General features: G+C 37.5%; 1 protein-coding gene across 1 annotated transcript in view; it reads right to left on the reverse strand.

Annotated features, from left to right (window-relative positions):
* The window catches only part of LOC135688791 (nucleolar protein 4), a 35,159-nt gene that overhangs the window by 12,053 nt on the left and 10,178 nt on the right, over positions 1–12,928 (reverse strand). The gene's annotated exons all lie outside the window — the stretch shown is intronic.

Below are 12,928 nucleotides of genomic sequence, written 5' to 3' on the forward strand. Positions count from 1 at the left end.
TTTTATGTGAAAATTTTACTCTCTTTTTTTCTAATCTCTTTCTTATAAACTCAGTCATACTCAAATTAACTGACACAAAGAGCTTCAGACAAAGAGGCATGGGAATGTAGATTAAATATAACTTTGTGTTATTTGCAAAGACTTTTTATTTACCCTTGCATCACCTTCTTAATCATTAAACATCCAGTTTTGATGACAAAAACCTCCATAAATTGGGTTTGAAGCTTTGGAATGACTTTTTCTTTAAATAACTTTGACCATCCAATCTTAGATTCTTATCATAAGTTAAAATAACGGATTGGGCACCACCACGGCACCTTCAATGGCTAAATAAGAAAGGTTTTAGGTTTTCATATTTGCATCAGAAATTTTGGATGAAATATTTTGCAGGGAACACCATTCTTTACATTAAAAGGATTTGTATAGAAAACAAAAAAGAAAAAATATCATGCTTTTAAATACAAGCAGGAATAATAGTGAATTGCAAACAACATCAAAGAGAATTTTAGCAACATTTTGTATGTACTATATAATATCTGCTACTTTATTGTTTTACAAAGAGAAACAAACAAAATACAAATATGATATTTGTCACTACTGGACAAAAGATTTAACAATACATTTAAACATATGTCTTCATATTTCATAAAGGTCATTGACATAGTAAAATACAAAAGTGTAATGATATTCTTGTGACATTGCTTCTGTTAGGGACCTGAAAAGACATATTCATAACACCATTGTTTCTTTGTAACTATGATATCTAACACCCAGATGAAAAAGATTGATCTTGTTATCATAGCTTTCTTAAAAAATGCTTAAAGGTTAAGTACAAAAAGGTTCCCTGTGAACCAGTTATCCAAGATTTTCATAAAGCAAAAGGAGAAATATCTTGGGTTTTCTCTTTGACCACATGAAAATGAGCAAACAAAAATCATTAGGTCATTGTACCACATCATTTAGCATAAAATGTTTAATTCCACACATTCATTGTTGCAACAAATTAATAAACCAACAGAACATTATAATCCTTTCAGCTTTGTTTTTGCTAAATAGAGCATACAAAAAGGTGTTCAGCTCTATACATCATCAAACACTTTGTGACAGACAGGGACGCTGGAACAACCAAAGGGTAAGGGTGGCAGGCTTGAGTAAAAGGGCATTTGAAAAATAATTCCCTGCTACCAACAATTATTTCGTAACTGTCATTTTGTTTCGATCTTTGATATGCATCTTGAAAATCGGCTAGCTTCTGGCATAACATAATTCAAAATGGGAACTAAATTGAATTTTAACATATTTACAATAATTACAAACTGTAAATAGTAATTTTTGTTAGGTCTTTTAGCTAGATATCTTTACAACTTTTAAAACAGTATATTTTCAAGTTTCAAATAAAATGTTAGGGATGAAAACTGTGTTACAGGCAGTTACTAGCTACAGTGAAACTGAGATGTCTGATAGAATTATTTTACACTCTTTATTTTGTCCCTTCTTTTCTTATTTTATACACAAGGATAGCCCCAAACTCATTTTCATTTTACCAGTTACCTAATTCTTTGAATTCTACACAATTATTTAGCATTGTGTGGTGTTTCAAGCCTTTTTTCAAATAGCACACCCTATATATGATAAAGAATTAAACCAGAGATGCTGTGGAAGCTCAAGCAGTGGATACTCTAAATGACCATTTGAAAAATTCTGCACACCAATTATCAAAAGTTCATAGGAACAGCATTAATTGAATTAGTTTGGTAGAAGAAAATGCATCAGGGATATTGACATGACTTTGGTGTCATTTGAAGGTTCATATGATATCTGATATATGAAAATTACAGTTACAATTGCGTTAGAACAGGCAGCATGGAAAAGGGGGCCAGGGGGGCTATAGCTCCCCCACTTTTTGCCAAAATGAAAAAATTTACCAATATATCACTAGTCAAGCCATTTTTTATTCAGTTAAAGCCCCCTTACTTTTTTTAGACCCCCCACTTTTTTCAACACTCCGCTGTGCCTGCAGAAAGAGCTTGATACTGTATAGGCAGAGCTGTACACACTTTTTGGGGTGACAGTTCTAAGTCGATACTCTGAGTTTAGTGAGATTATCAGGCAATAACATAATATCTGGCAATAGATTGAAAACAGGAAGAAGATTGAACATAGCTCCAGTTCTCACAAACTGGTATTATCAACATAAATCTGGAAAATGCCCCCTTCAAAATCTACAGAAACTTCTAAGTTCAATGATTCTTCATTAAAGAGTGAAGACCCTTAGTTATAAAATATTTAGGGATGTCTTCTGCTGTTAATATTTTTCTCAGCAAATATCTTCCAATAGTTTAGACTTTAAAATGAACAGAAACAAAACAATGTCTTAAATAATCTAAGTTACAAAGTCAAACCATTAAACTTGCAATTAGATAGTTGAGAATGAATTAGTTTAGTGACCAGAATGGATAATTTCAAACCTTATTTGTTTGTCTTTAAACAAATCGATTACTTTTTAAAAAAATTAAGAAAACCTAAGAAACACAAAAGATTAAAAAGAATCAAATTGTGGCTAAAGCTGTTTCTAAGGAAACATCTAATCTAAGATATCCAGGCTTTGCTATACATATAAACTGACTTTTATTGTTAAGCTTGCAAAAAAATTCCCTGGCGAGCTTGGGGCAAATCCAGAGCGCCCTTCTCAGAACGAACTCTAAATTTGCAAACACTTGAAAAAGGATCTACGACAACCCCCCGGTTTTGACGAACAAGGCACGCTCCATGAATAATTGATCGTCTTAAACATCCTGCACTAGCGAAAACCCAAGCCAATAAAAATGCCAATATTTCAGGAGATAAAAACAGATATAGGGAATAAAATAAAACTAAAGAAGTAAAATTCCCCTTTACTTTCGATTTATACGACTTTTATCTCTTGGTTGCTCCAGTACCTGGGAGTTAAAGGTTATTGTTGCAGAATTGAAAAGTTCATAACGTTACATAAACATCTAAGTAATTCTGTCAAAAATGGCAATTTCGATTAAAATATAGAACACCAGAGGTCAACAACTCTAAAAAGTATTTTACAGGCTTATACCAAAGCTAGTGACCGGGTATTTCCCCCAAAAGAACAAACCATTTAGACGCCGGAAGCGAAAGTTAGAACAAATAGATAAGTACATTATTTCGCGTTTAATAAGGATCATAGAAAATCTCCTATTTTGAACCATTTGGAAATTTACTGCCTAAGTAACTAACACGCGTGGTTGAAGAATCTGATGATTCCAGGTGTTTGATACAAAAGGAGCTCGTTTAACGACTGTGGTGGTACTTCTTATCATTTGTATAATTCAATTTGAATCATAAATTGCTAACAAATTGGAGATATCATGTATCTCAAACTTGTTATTAACACCATATAATAATAAGGCTAGAATTTGGTGAAATTTCACAGAGCAATGCTTCAGGCCTTGAAGAAATAAGAACCGTCTAGCGAACAATATCCCCCTCCTTATAATGCGACGTGTTGATACAGGCAGACTTTTGGTCTCTTTAATCCAGATCTGTCACTACTTGCCATCCCTTTTTGGCATCTCAATTCTTAAACTGTAAAATCTGACGAAAATAATCTGAAAATTATAGTAGAGGAAGCACTTTGGTTTATTTTCAGGAACGATGCCGGATGTGTTGATACACCCTATTTCTCTAACATCAGAGCCTGGTCCCTTCCTCTCCTTCAAGTTGCCCACTCATTTCATAATGAAAAATCACTAAAACTAATCAATAAGTACGTTTAATAAGAGAACAGACCTTAAGGCATCTTTTAACAGAATTTCCAGCTTCATTAAACGATAAAACGAACCTACCTTTCCGGCAACTGTGGACGTACGATTGACCTCAGACAATGTCGCGGCCATCTTGAAAGTAGGTACACAATATTTTCCGTCTCCTTGCTTCTGAATTCAATTAAGAGTTCCTGGCATAGGCAGCTAAATCTCAGAAGCATTAACGGTGATAAATAATACCAAGAGCATTAGGCTTGTTGATACGCTTCAGACCCGTTGAACGTTCCTGAAAAGAGAGGGGCAACACGACAGCACCTTTCTCTTGCCCCTTCTTTGTTGTTGCCCATGGTCACGTGATTACAAAAATCACGTGACATGAGAGAGAACAAAGGCCATACGCGATAGAGAATGGGTACATTGCTTTGCCACCCGTTCTTTTTCATCTGTTCGCAAGTCTTCCAAGGTGACATTAGAGAGAACAGGCTCCAGGGGGTCGTAGTTGCTCAGTTAGAGATGCCAGTTGAAAAGCGCAGGTTTCACAGAGAGAGAGAGAATGAGGGCGTATTGAGGAAATGAAGAAAAAACCTATTGCCATAGTTCGATTAGGATCAGATGTATTTTGAGAATCAGGTGCATTTTTAAACAAGCCTTCGTTAGATTGTCTACAATTTGATTGCCTTGCCTTTTAGAAACCGTGGTAACAAAAAATATATCTTAATATTCCGGAATCTTCTCGTTTGTTCTTATCAAAACACTCCTCTTTGCCAGGGTCGATTGTTACTAAATTAGTTTTTCCTGTGTCGTTGATGTAAATTTCTATTAGCAAGTTCAGAAGTGCGGACGCTTGGTTTCTGCAGTTAATAATGCAACAATGTAACTTAACAATCAAATTGTCTCGGCTTTTTAAGGCCCCATAACCACAAGCTCTTGACATCTTTCAATATTGCTAGTTACACAAACTATACAAGTTTTCATGAAATTTATAACATAAAATAACTGGCTAAAATAAAACAAAATGATAAAGAAAAACGTGAAAAAAACATTTAAAATAGTATTGCTTTTCTGTCAAATTTTAAAATCACTTGCATGCAGTGTGGATAAACGAAGCATTCGATGATGAAAAAGTGATTTGACATTGCCTTATTTCTCACTTGACCCAAAGAACACCAGTGGCGTACCCAAGGGATGAATAGGGGGGTCTGGACCCCCCACTTTTCTAAAATATGGTCCACGAGATTTGTCCAAAAAGGATGTAAAACTCATTGGGGGAGGGGGTAGTATACTGTATGGGTCAATAACAATTGTAAAATACTTTGCTATTTACCGTAGCTAAAATGAATCGAAAAATAGGGGGAAAATTTGCAAAAAGGGCGTTTCCCCGCATTTGCGAGTGGTTGAAGGGCATGGTCCAAAAAAATTTCTGTGGGCTACGCCCCACACCCCACACCCCCACCCCCACTCCTAAAGCCCTGGGTACGCCACTGAAGAACACATTTAATTTCAGAAAAAAATTCAAAATCCTTTACAGTCGTTTCAAAGTTTGTTGAGCCAGTCAGATGATAGTTACGCTTGTCAATATCTTTGCGCGATTTAAGGCTAGCAGGCCTATTGTTGGTAACCATAACTACAAGCGTGGCAATACGGTGGACAAAAGGAGACTTAAATGAGTTATTCCCCCTTGCAGGGATAAATGGGGCTTAATGAATTATATTTATTACCCCAGTTTTCTGCCAATCTATTTTCGCTTTCCTTATAACGTCGGCAGTGAGTTCTTTGATTTATAACCATTTTCTTTTCCTTTTTATGGATATCGGCGAAGAAAGACAATTTAGGGAATCAACTTTTCATGAAAATTTCATTATTTTCTTTTGGATTTCTAATTGAGGTAATCGATTTAACGTCCCTCTATACATTTTCCATACACTTTGAACATCCTTTTTAGAAAAGGAAAACCATTGGCAAATTGAGTGCGGAGTGCTGTGGGAACTAAATCCATTCTGGAGGTTGCCCATTATATTGCTTCCCATTCAGTACACTATTTAAGTAACAGTAGTTAGGGGGGATCTAGCCTCCCAGCCCCCCTCCCCGCTTCTGACGGCCCTGGGGTTAGGGCGTGGATTATATATTTTGTCTGTTTAGTATAGCCTTTCTCGCGGTCCTCCACCATAGGACCTTCATATTGTCAATGCTCTGATATAAATAAGCAAATATAAGTCTACCTCGAGATAAGGACTAGTTTCACGCTGTGATTGGATGACCTATCTTGTAAGATTTACATTAACATAAGCAAAAGCAACTGAAAATAAATTCTGATTAATACCTCCTTGAACCAAGGAAAATACTTGTATAAGATGCAAAAGTTAAGTGAAACATTTAACAGTTAAGTGTATAAAGAATTTTTAATGCATATGAAGTCGTTTATAGCGAAAATTACAATTTTACCGGCCATTCATAAAGTGCTCGATGATGTGTAACGGGAACTCAAAACTATAAAATAATTTCCTTTCAATATTTTCAATCCCTTCTGTTCCTATTTTTCTCAAGCAATGATGAAGGCAATCCAATAATTATATCCTTCCTAAAAACTACAATATAGGCGGAGCTCAGAGCTGCACAGACTTTGGTGTATAGAACATGACGATTCCAATTTACAGCTCCAAGTTTCAGGCTTTAGGTGATTATAAGGTAACTGCAGGGCCTTTGTCAACAGAGGGGCAGTGGGATCATGCCCCCGATCTTTGTTGGCAAAATAAAGGAGCTTATTTGCCACAATCTTTTATTGTGAGTCATTGATTTTCCCTTGCACCCCCCCCCCCTCCCCCCACACACAGACTTCCATACTTTTCAATTATGAACTGTGTTGGACAGAATGGCTATAAAAACAAGGCGGGGCTTGGTGTGCCACTTAAGTTTGTTTCGGTCTCTTTCGTTATCATTGGGTGTCCTTTCCAGCATTGCTCACGTGACCTCTATTCATTCTGGGTTTTGCTAAAAACTACCAGACTTTGCTGAAGGTTGTGCAATATAATATTTAAGCCATCTTACTTAATATGGCCAAAAACTGGACCGATTTGTACAATCTTTTTGTAAAATAATACTTGATTTGTAAACATTTTCCAGCCTCGAAAGAAATTTAGCCTGAATATATATTCTTAAAGTATTTTTATTTTGTTCAAATCCGATATGGTTTCATGGGAACATCGCCCGCTCTTGAATAAAGATCAAGCTTTTTGAAAAACGGGCATACCGTTTCTCCGATTCCCTGTTATGATCATCGCAAAACAGGCAACTGCTGGAAATTAAGACGGTAATACACGAGCTGAGGCCAGGGGTGTAGAGCTAGGGGGGGCCAGGGGGCTGAGCCCCCTTGTTGATGCCAAAAATTGGCAAATTTCTACTTTTGCTATTGTTTTTCGAAACAATTTGTGCAAGGGCCCCTTGTTATTTTCATAGCACTACACCACTGGCTAGGCAATATTTTTATTCTATCTTTAAAAATTAGATGAATTTGAGCCTGAATATTCTTATTAAACAATATTCCTATGAAGAAGAGTCTACTGCTTTCTTCTGATCTTCATAGCAACGCATTTCCTCAACAACTTTGAGGTTTTTCTTTAAGGTCATTTTGAATGACTGCTCTGCATGGTGATAACGATCAACTTTATGAAGTTAAAAAAAACAAAGGTGTCGGCGTGAGAAGAGCGTGAGAAGGTTTGGGAAATCTAAAGAAAACTCCAAACTTTGTTATTTTAATGTTCTTCTAGGAAAGTTTTTGAATTCTTGAATCACTGGCCTTGGTTTTCTTGGATTTTCTTTAGTTTTCTTTGCAGGGATGCCTCGTAAATAGTCATTGGTTCGGGGGGGGTGGCTTTTAGTCAACATGACAGAAAAGCTCTTTACCCCAACCCCTCTCTCAACGCTAATCCAAAATATCGTCCGTGGTTTCAAATTCCCTATCAGGGACACCGGAGCACACTTTAGAGTGAGGGGGCTCTAAAAATGTGGAGGGCTCCTTACGTAGTTTTCCACCATTATCTTTGATGCCACAACCTTGATATCATACTTTGGCGAAAAGGTGGGGGGGGGGGGCTACAGCCCACCAAGCTCTCTGTATTTCCAGGCGTAGGAATCACAAGGCGTGGTCACATCGAGAGGAGGGACCAGGACACTGCTCGATAAGCATAACTTCTCAGTGTTCTAAACTACATTTGGGTGCTCGGTAGCAAATACAAATACAAATTCATTTCAAAAAGATAAGATTTTAAGAAATTTGACAATACAATGAGCCCCATTAAAGTTACTAACTTCACTACTGAAGATTTTAACAAAAAATATAAAATGGAATTTTTATGAACCAAACAAGTTGCCATTTTTTCAAGTTCATTACTCGACATTATTTCATCTCATGACTTACTTTGGTACCAGAGCCTTAGTGAATGTGTGGATAAAACATCAATCGGTCCAACCTTACCGACCCACTTTTTGCGAATTGCTTTTGTTCTGGCTCTGTTCATAAAGTCATCAACAGAGATCAAATTACAGACGTTTGAAGGGGGCAAGAGCTTGTGGTCATGTGGCCATATTCCCAGACCATTTGTGACACATTTAACCGATTCTGTACATTTCGAGGTAATTCATGATGCTAATTCAAAAACTCTAAAAATATATTTTTGTGACGTCATAACTTAAGAACTATTTGTACCAAAACAAGATTTTAATTTTTTTGAATATCGTCGGCATCAACGACGAAAAATCTCCCATTCCTTTTAGAGATTTGCTTGTTTCTTCCGTCTAATCTACTGAAACATGTTCTGTCTGCGGAAATTCTGTGGATTGATAAATTAACGTCTAGCTTTTATGCATTGTTTGAATTGTGATACTGCATATATCTATAAACAAACTCACTTTTTCATAAGGCGTCGTATACAAATATGTAGTATAGTTTGGTCTTTCCAGTTTAATTATCGTGGGAAATTTCTTGCAGCGTCTCTTATTTCAAAGATAAGATTTTCTTAATCAACCAAAGCTCCGAAAGAGGGTGTTTTACCTAGTATTTACATTTTGTGACATGGTAGATACAAAGTTTTTACAGACATCCTTTTCACCAATCGCACCTTGTCCAGGGGCGCCAAAGGGGGGGGGGTCGACCACCTCTGGGGCCTTTTGATAGGAGGGGCAATGGGGGCTTAAGTGCCTTTTCATAGAAGTGCTCTTGATACCGGCCTTTTTTAGGACTGCAGTGCCTTATTTAAGTGCCACATTTCTATAAACTTTTTAAGAAATTTCTTATGCCAAAATTTAGCCAATTTTTAAGATACCGACAGAAGACCTATAAAAAATGACAGTTACGAAAGAATTTTTGGTAGCTGGCAATTAATTTGTTCAAAAACCTTTTTCTCAAGCCCGCCCCCCTTACCCCTTGGTCGTTCCGGCGTCCCTGACATTGCCCCTTGATGCTGCCAAGAAGATATTAACATTCGCATTAATGTTTGGTCAATAATAACCCCCTGCTTCATCTCAAAATCCAACCAGCTGATTTTGCAATCACTGTACGCCCATCTAAACGACAATAACCTCATTTGCTTGGCCAGCAAGCTTTCTATAAAAAATGTTCACGCTTTTATCATAACATATTTAATTATTTTCTTGTTTTACACAGCAGGCAGGTCAAAGCTGTTCTCTCACAATAGAAGTTTTTCAGGCCAACTGCTATCATCTCTCCCTCTATTATGGTAAATCAAAGGCTGCCAGTTTTACGGATGAAAAATCCTTATAACAAATACTTTCATTGGCTATGGGCATGATTCGTATGGTCAGCTAGATCTTTTCATGCAATGAAAACACCTGTCTTGGATGAATTGAAGGCGATCATATAAGCCTGTACGTGACGTTGCGGGATGTGCTCTTAATACAAGCTTTCAATAACTTGAAGTCAGAAATCGGATTGTGGCAACACAGTTTACAGAGGCAAATCCCGCTCTAACAATCCTGGGCGAAAGGAAATCTTCTCTTTCTGTACCCGTGTCGAAAATATGATAAATTAGTAATACGAGTCCCTGGGTTGCTTGAATATAGCTGCTTGTCAACTTAAGAGATCCTTCGATATCTTTACATTCACTGTTTACTGTATATCTTCTTTTTTCACAAATTGCTTGATTTTTATGATCATGCACGTAAGTTTATGCAAATATTGGTGACATTGTGAATCGAAAATGTTCATTATCAGCTCTTCTTGTTTTCTTTGATCATTCATCATCCTCTCATGAAGTAACAGGCCCGTCGGAACAGGGGGGCTGGGAGAGCTGGAGCCCTCCAATAATTATCAATCTGTAGTATGTTTCCTTTATAACAGTATACTGAATGAGGAGAAATACAATGGGCAGCCCCCACCCCCTCCCCCATCCAATATGAATTCTGTTCTGATGGCACTGAGTAATGTAACACTTCCATGTTCTCATGCATTCTCACGAGCGAGAAAGATTTAACTGCAAAAGTTGCCCTGCCTCTGATCTTCTGCTTCCACTTCATGCAGATCCAACAATACCTATCAAAACACTAGCAAACCCAGTAAATTTAGCAAACTCCAGCAAAATCATTCATCCAATCCAGTCAATCCAGCCAACAAACTTTTTACTCTAGTTAAATCCTTACCATTCAACTACCTGATTATCGGAAATGCTTGTATCTCAAATAAAAACTATCCTTTTAGACCAGTTTTCGATTATTTGAACTAAAAACTTTTCATGCACATGGAATGAGAAGCATAGATTGATTCAGACGTCCTTGTTTCCACACATACGCCCTTTGCTCTGCTAGTGAGGGCCACTGAAGTGGTCGCATGAAGTGGTCGCATGAATTGGTCGAGTGAAGAGGTCGAGTGATGTGGACGAGTGAAGAGGGTCTAGAAATTCTTACAATTCATTAAAATTATGTAAATTACTGTCTAACGACCTGTCATAAAGTGTACGATGCTGTATTGGCAGAGCTGTACACGCTATCTGGTGTATAGAACTGGACGGTTTTAAGTTGCTATTAGAACCGTCTTTAGTAACTTAGAACCGTCCTGTTCTATACACCAAATACCGCCCTACTATTGCCGTCGGAACGAATTTCATATGGGGGGGGGGGGGGCTGGATTGCTTCATGTTAGGGTACATTGACATCTGCACTATTTATAAAACTATGTAACATTAAAATAAAAAGGAGCTCCTAATGTGTTTGAAAAGGATTCGCTTATAGTGAAAAGTAGAAGCAACCTTGGCAGTTCCCAACCATACAGAATCACACTATATAATCTGGTACTGATCTGAATATAAAGAAGCACAGCATGATAAAGTTCAGCAACTTATTAGTTCGATTAAACGTTCCCTTCATTTAAAGGCAATCTGTCACGACGTTGATTTATTAAAAGAACAAAGGGATTTTTTATTGTTTCCAGTCCCCCTTTAATTTATCGCATTGTAAAAAATTTGGCGGAGCGCTGGAATTGTGTTTAGGCAATTGTTCCAGCTATTATTCTCGTTAACCAATCCACAACGAGACAGATTGCCTTTAAATACCCCTTTGAATGAATGACCTCGAAATAAAGTTTGAATGCAAAGATACCCCTCTTTATTCTAAACGTTTTACAAAATGTACTCTCTTTTGAACAGAGGACTCTTCAGGAAATCAAAAGAACATTGAAAAAGATAACAATTTAGCTATTTCGGTTTGTTCAAATGGACATTTTCGGTAAAGATCTTTTCGAATGAAAATGCAAAAAACATTTCTTTTCAAATCCTCATTATAGAATTTACGTACAATTGCTTCCATAAGCCTAACAAATTTATGTTATTGGTATTGCCCTTTTCGAAAAATGTAAAAAAGGCCCCCCCTTGGATGAATGCACTCATAGACGTAGGAACCAGGGGGCACAGTGGGAATGTGCCCCCTGCTTTTCAGAAATGTGGTAAAATACCTACTTGAATCTTGCAGAAGTGCCCCTATTTTGACTACATGTGCCCCCCATAGCTGAAATGCTTCCTAGTCAATGAATGCACTAACAAAAACATGACGAATTCAAGTAACACCCCTGGCGTTATTTCGAAGTAATTTTAGAAGAATCACACGTGCTGCAGGGACATTGCGGTTGCACCCGTAATAAGCGTCAGGCTTGTAAGGTAAACCCGTGGTTTCTTATGCGAAGCGAGGAGATCACTCAATTCACAAAGCAGGTGGGAAAACGTGCTTGTAGCAAGTAAAACAGGTGAAAATGTATAAAGAAAAGGCGATTATTGAGCTGGCAACTGTGATCATTTCTTAACATAGAATCAATATTGAAATATAGGAGATACTAAATTAGAAAAACCGAGCTACACTCACTGGAGATCAAAAGATTAGAGGTGTTAGGTTTCAGTTTTAACATTTGCGCATGTACGGAGAATTAGACCTGTCTAAGTTTGATAGCTGGAAGCTGTAAAGGCTATTAAAAAATGTTTGAACGTCCATAACTGCGATCATAGAAGCTTTTAACATACAAACTATTGGGGAATTTCCCCACCAATCCCTTGAATTTCCCCACTAGTTGTCCTATGTTTGCCACTAGAAAGTGCCCTTTTGCTAAAAATTTGCTTAAAAGAGCTCATGAAGCGCTATTTTTGTTTTTTTGACTTTTGCGTTATACTTCCTAAGAACTTGCGACTACACCACTGGGAGTAGGGCCTGATGTGCAAGTGCAACACCTTGAAACCTTTCATGCATACAGTAGCATAGCGAGAGGGGGGCAAGGGGGCGTCCCTTTCCCCGACCACCTCTTGTCGGACTTCTCTTTGTCCCTCCAGCCTTCCAACCCTAGCTACGCCACTGTTGCCACTGATCTCTATTAAAGACTGGATTGAGCTTTTTATTGTTTGACCCACATGAGAACCGAGCCTCGCTAAATTTGATTAGGCTCTAGAACCGTGGGACCCACCGTTCACCGCGAAACACCGAAAGGTACCGACATGAGAGCTAAACGGGGTACACAATGTCAAAAAGTACTTTTTGAAATGGCATTTCTATTTTGTGCCTCTATCTCCAATTGATCAACTTTTCAATAAAGCAGAACATACAGCGCATCGATCTTTGATAACATCGAACATTGGGAAATTTCTATAGTTACAATTCTGGTTTGTTTT

This window comes from Rhopilema esculentum, chromosome 9, assembly GCF_057945365.1.
Source record: "Rhopilema esculentum isolate cy_ngs chromosome 9, ASM5794536v1, whole genome shotgun sequence".
Lineage (NCBI taxonomy): Eukaryota > Metazoa > Cnidaria > Scyphozoa > Rhizostomeae > Rhizostomatidae > Rhopilema > Rhopilema esculentum.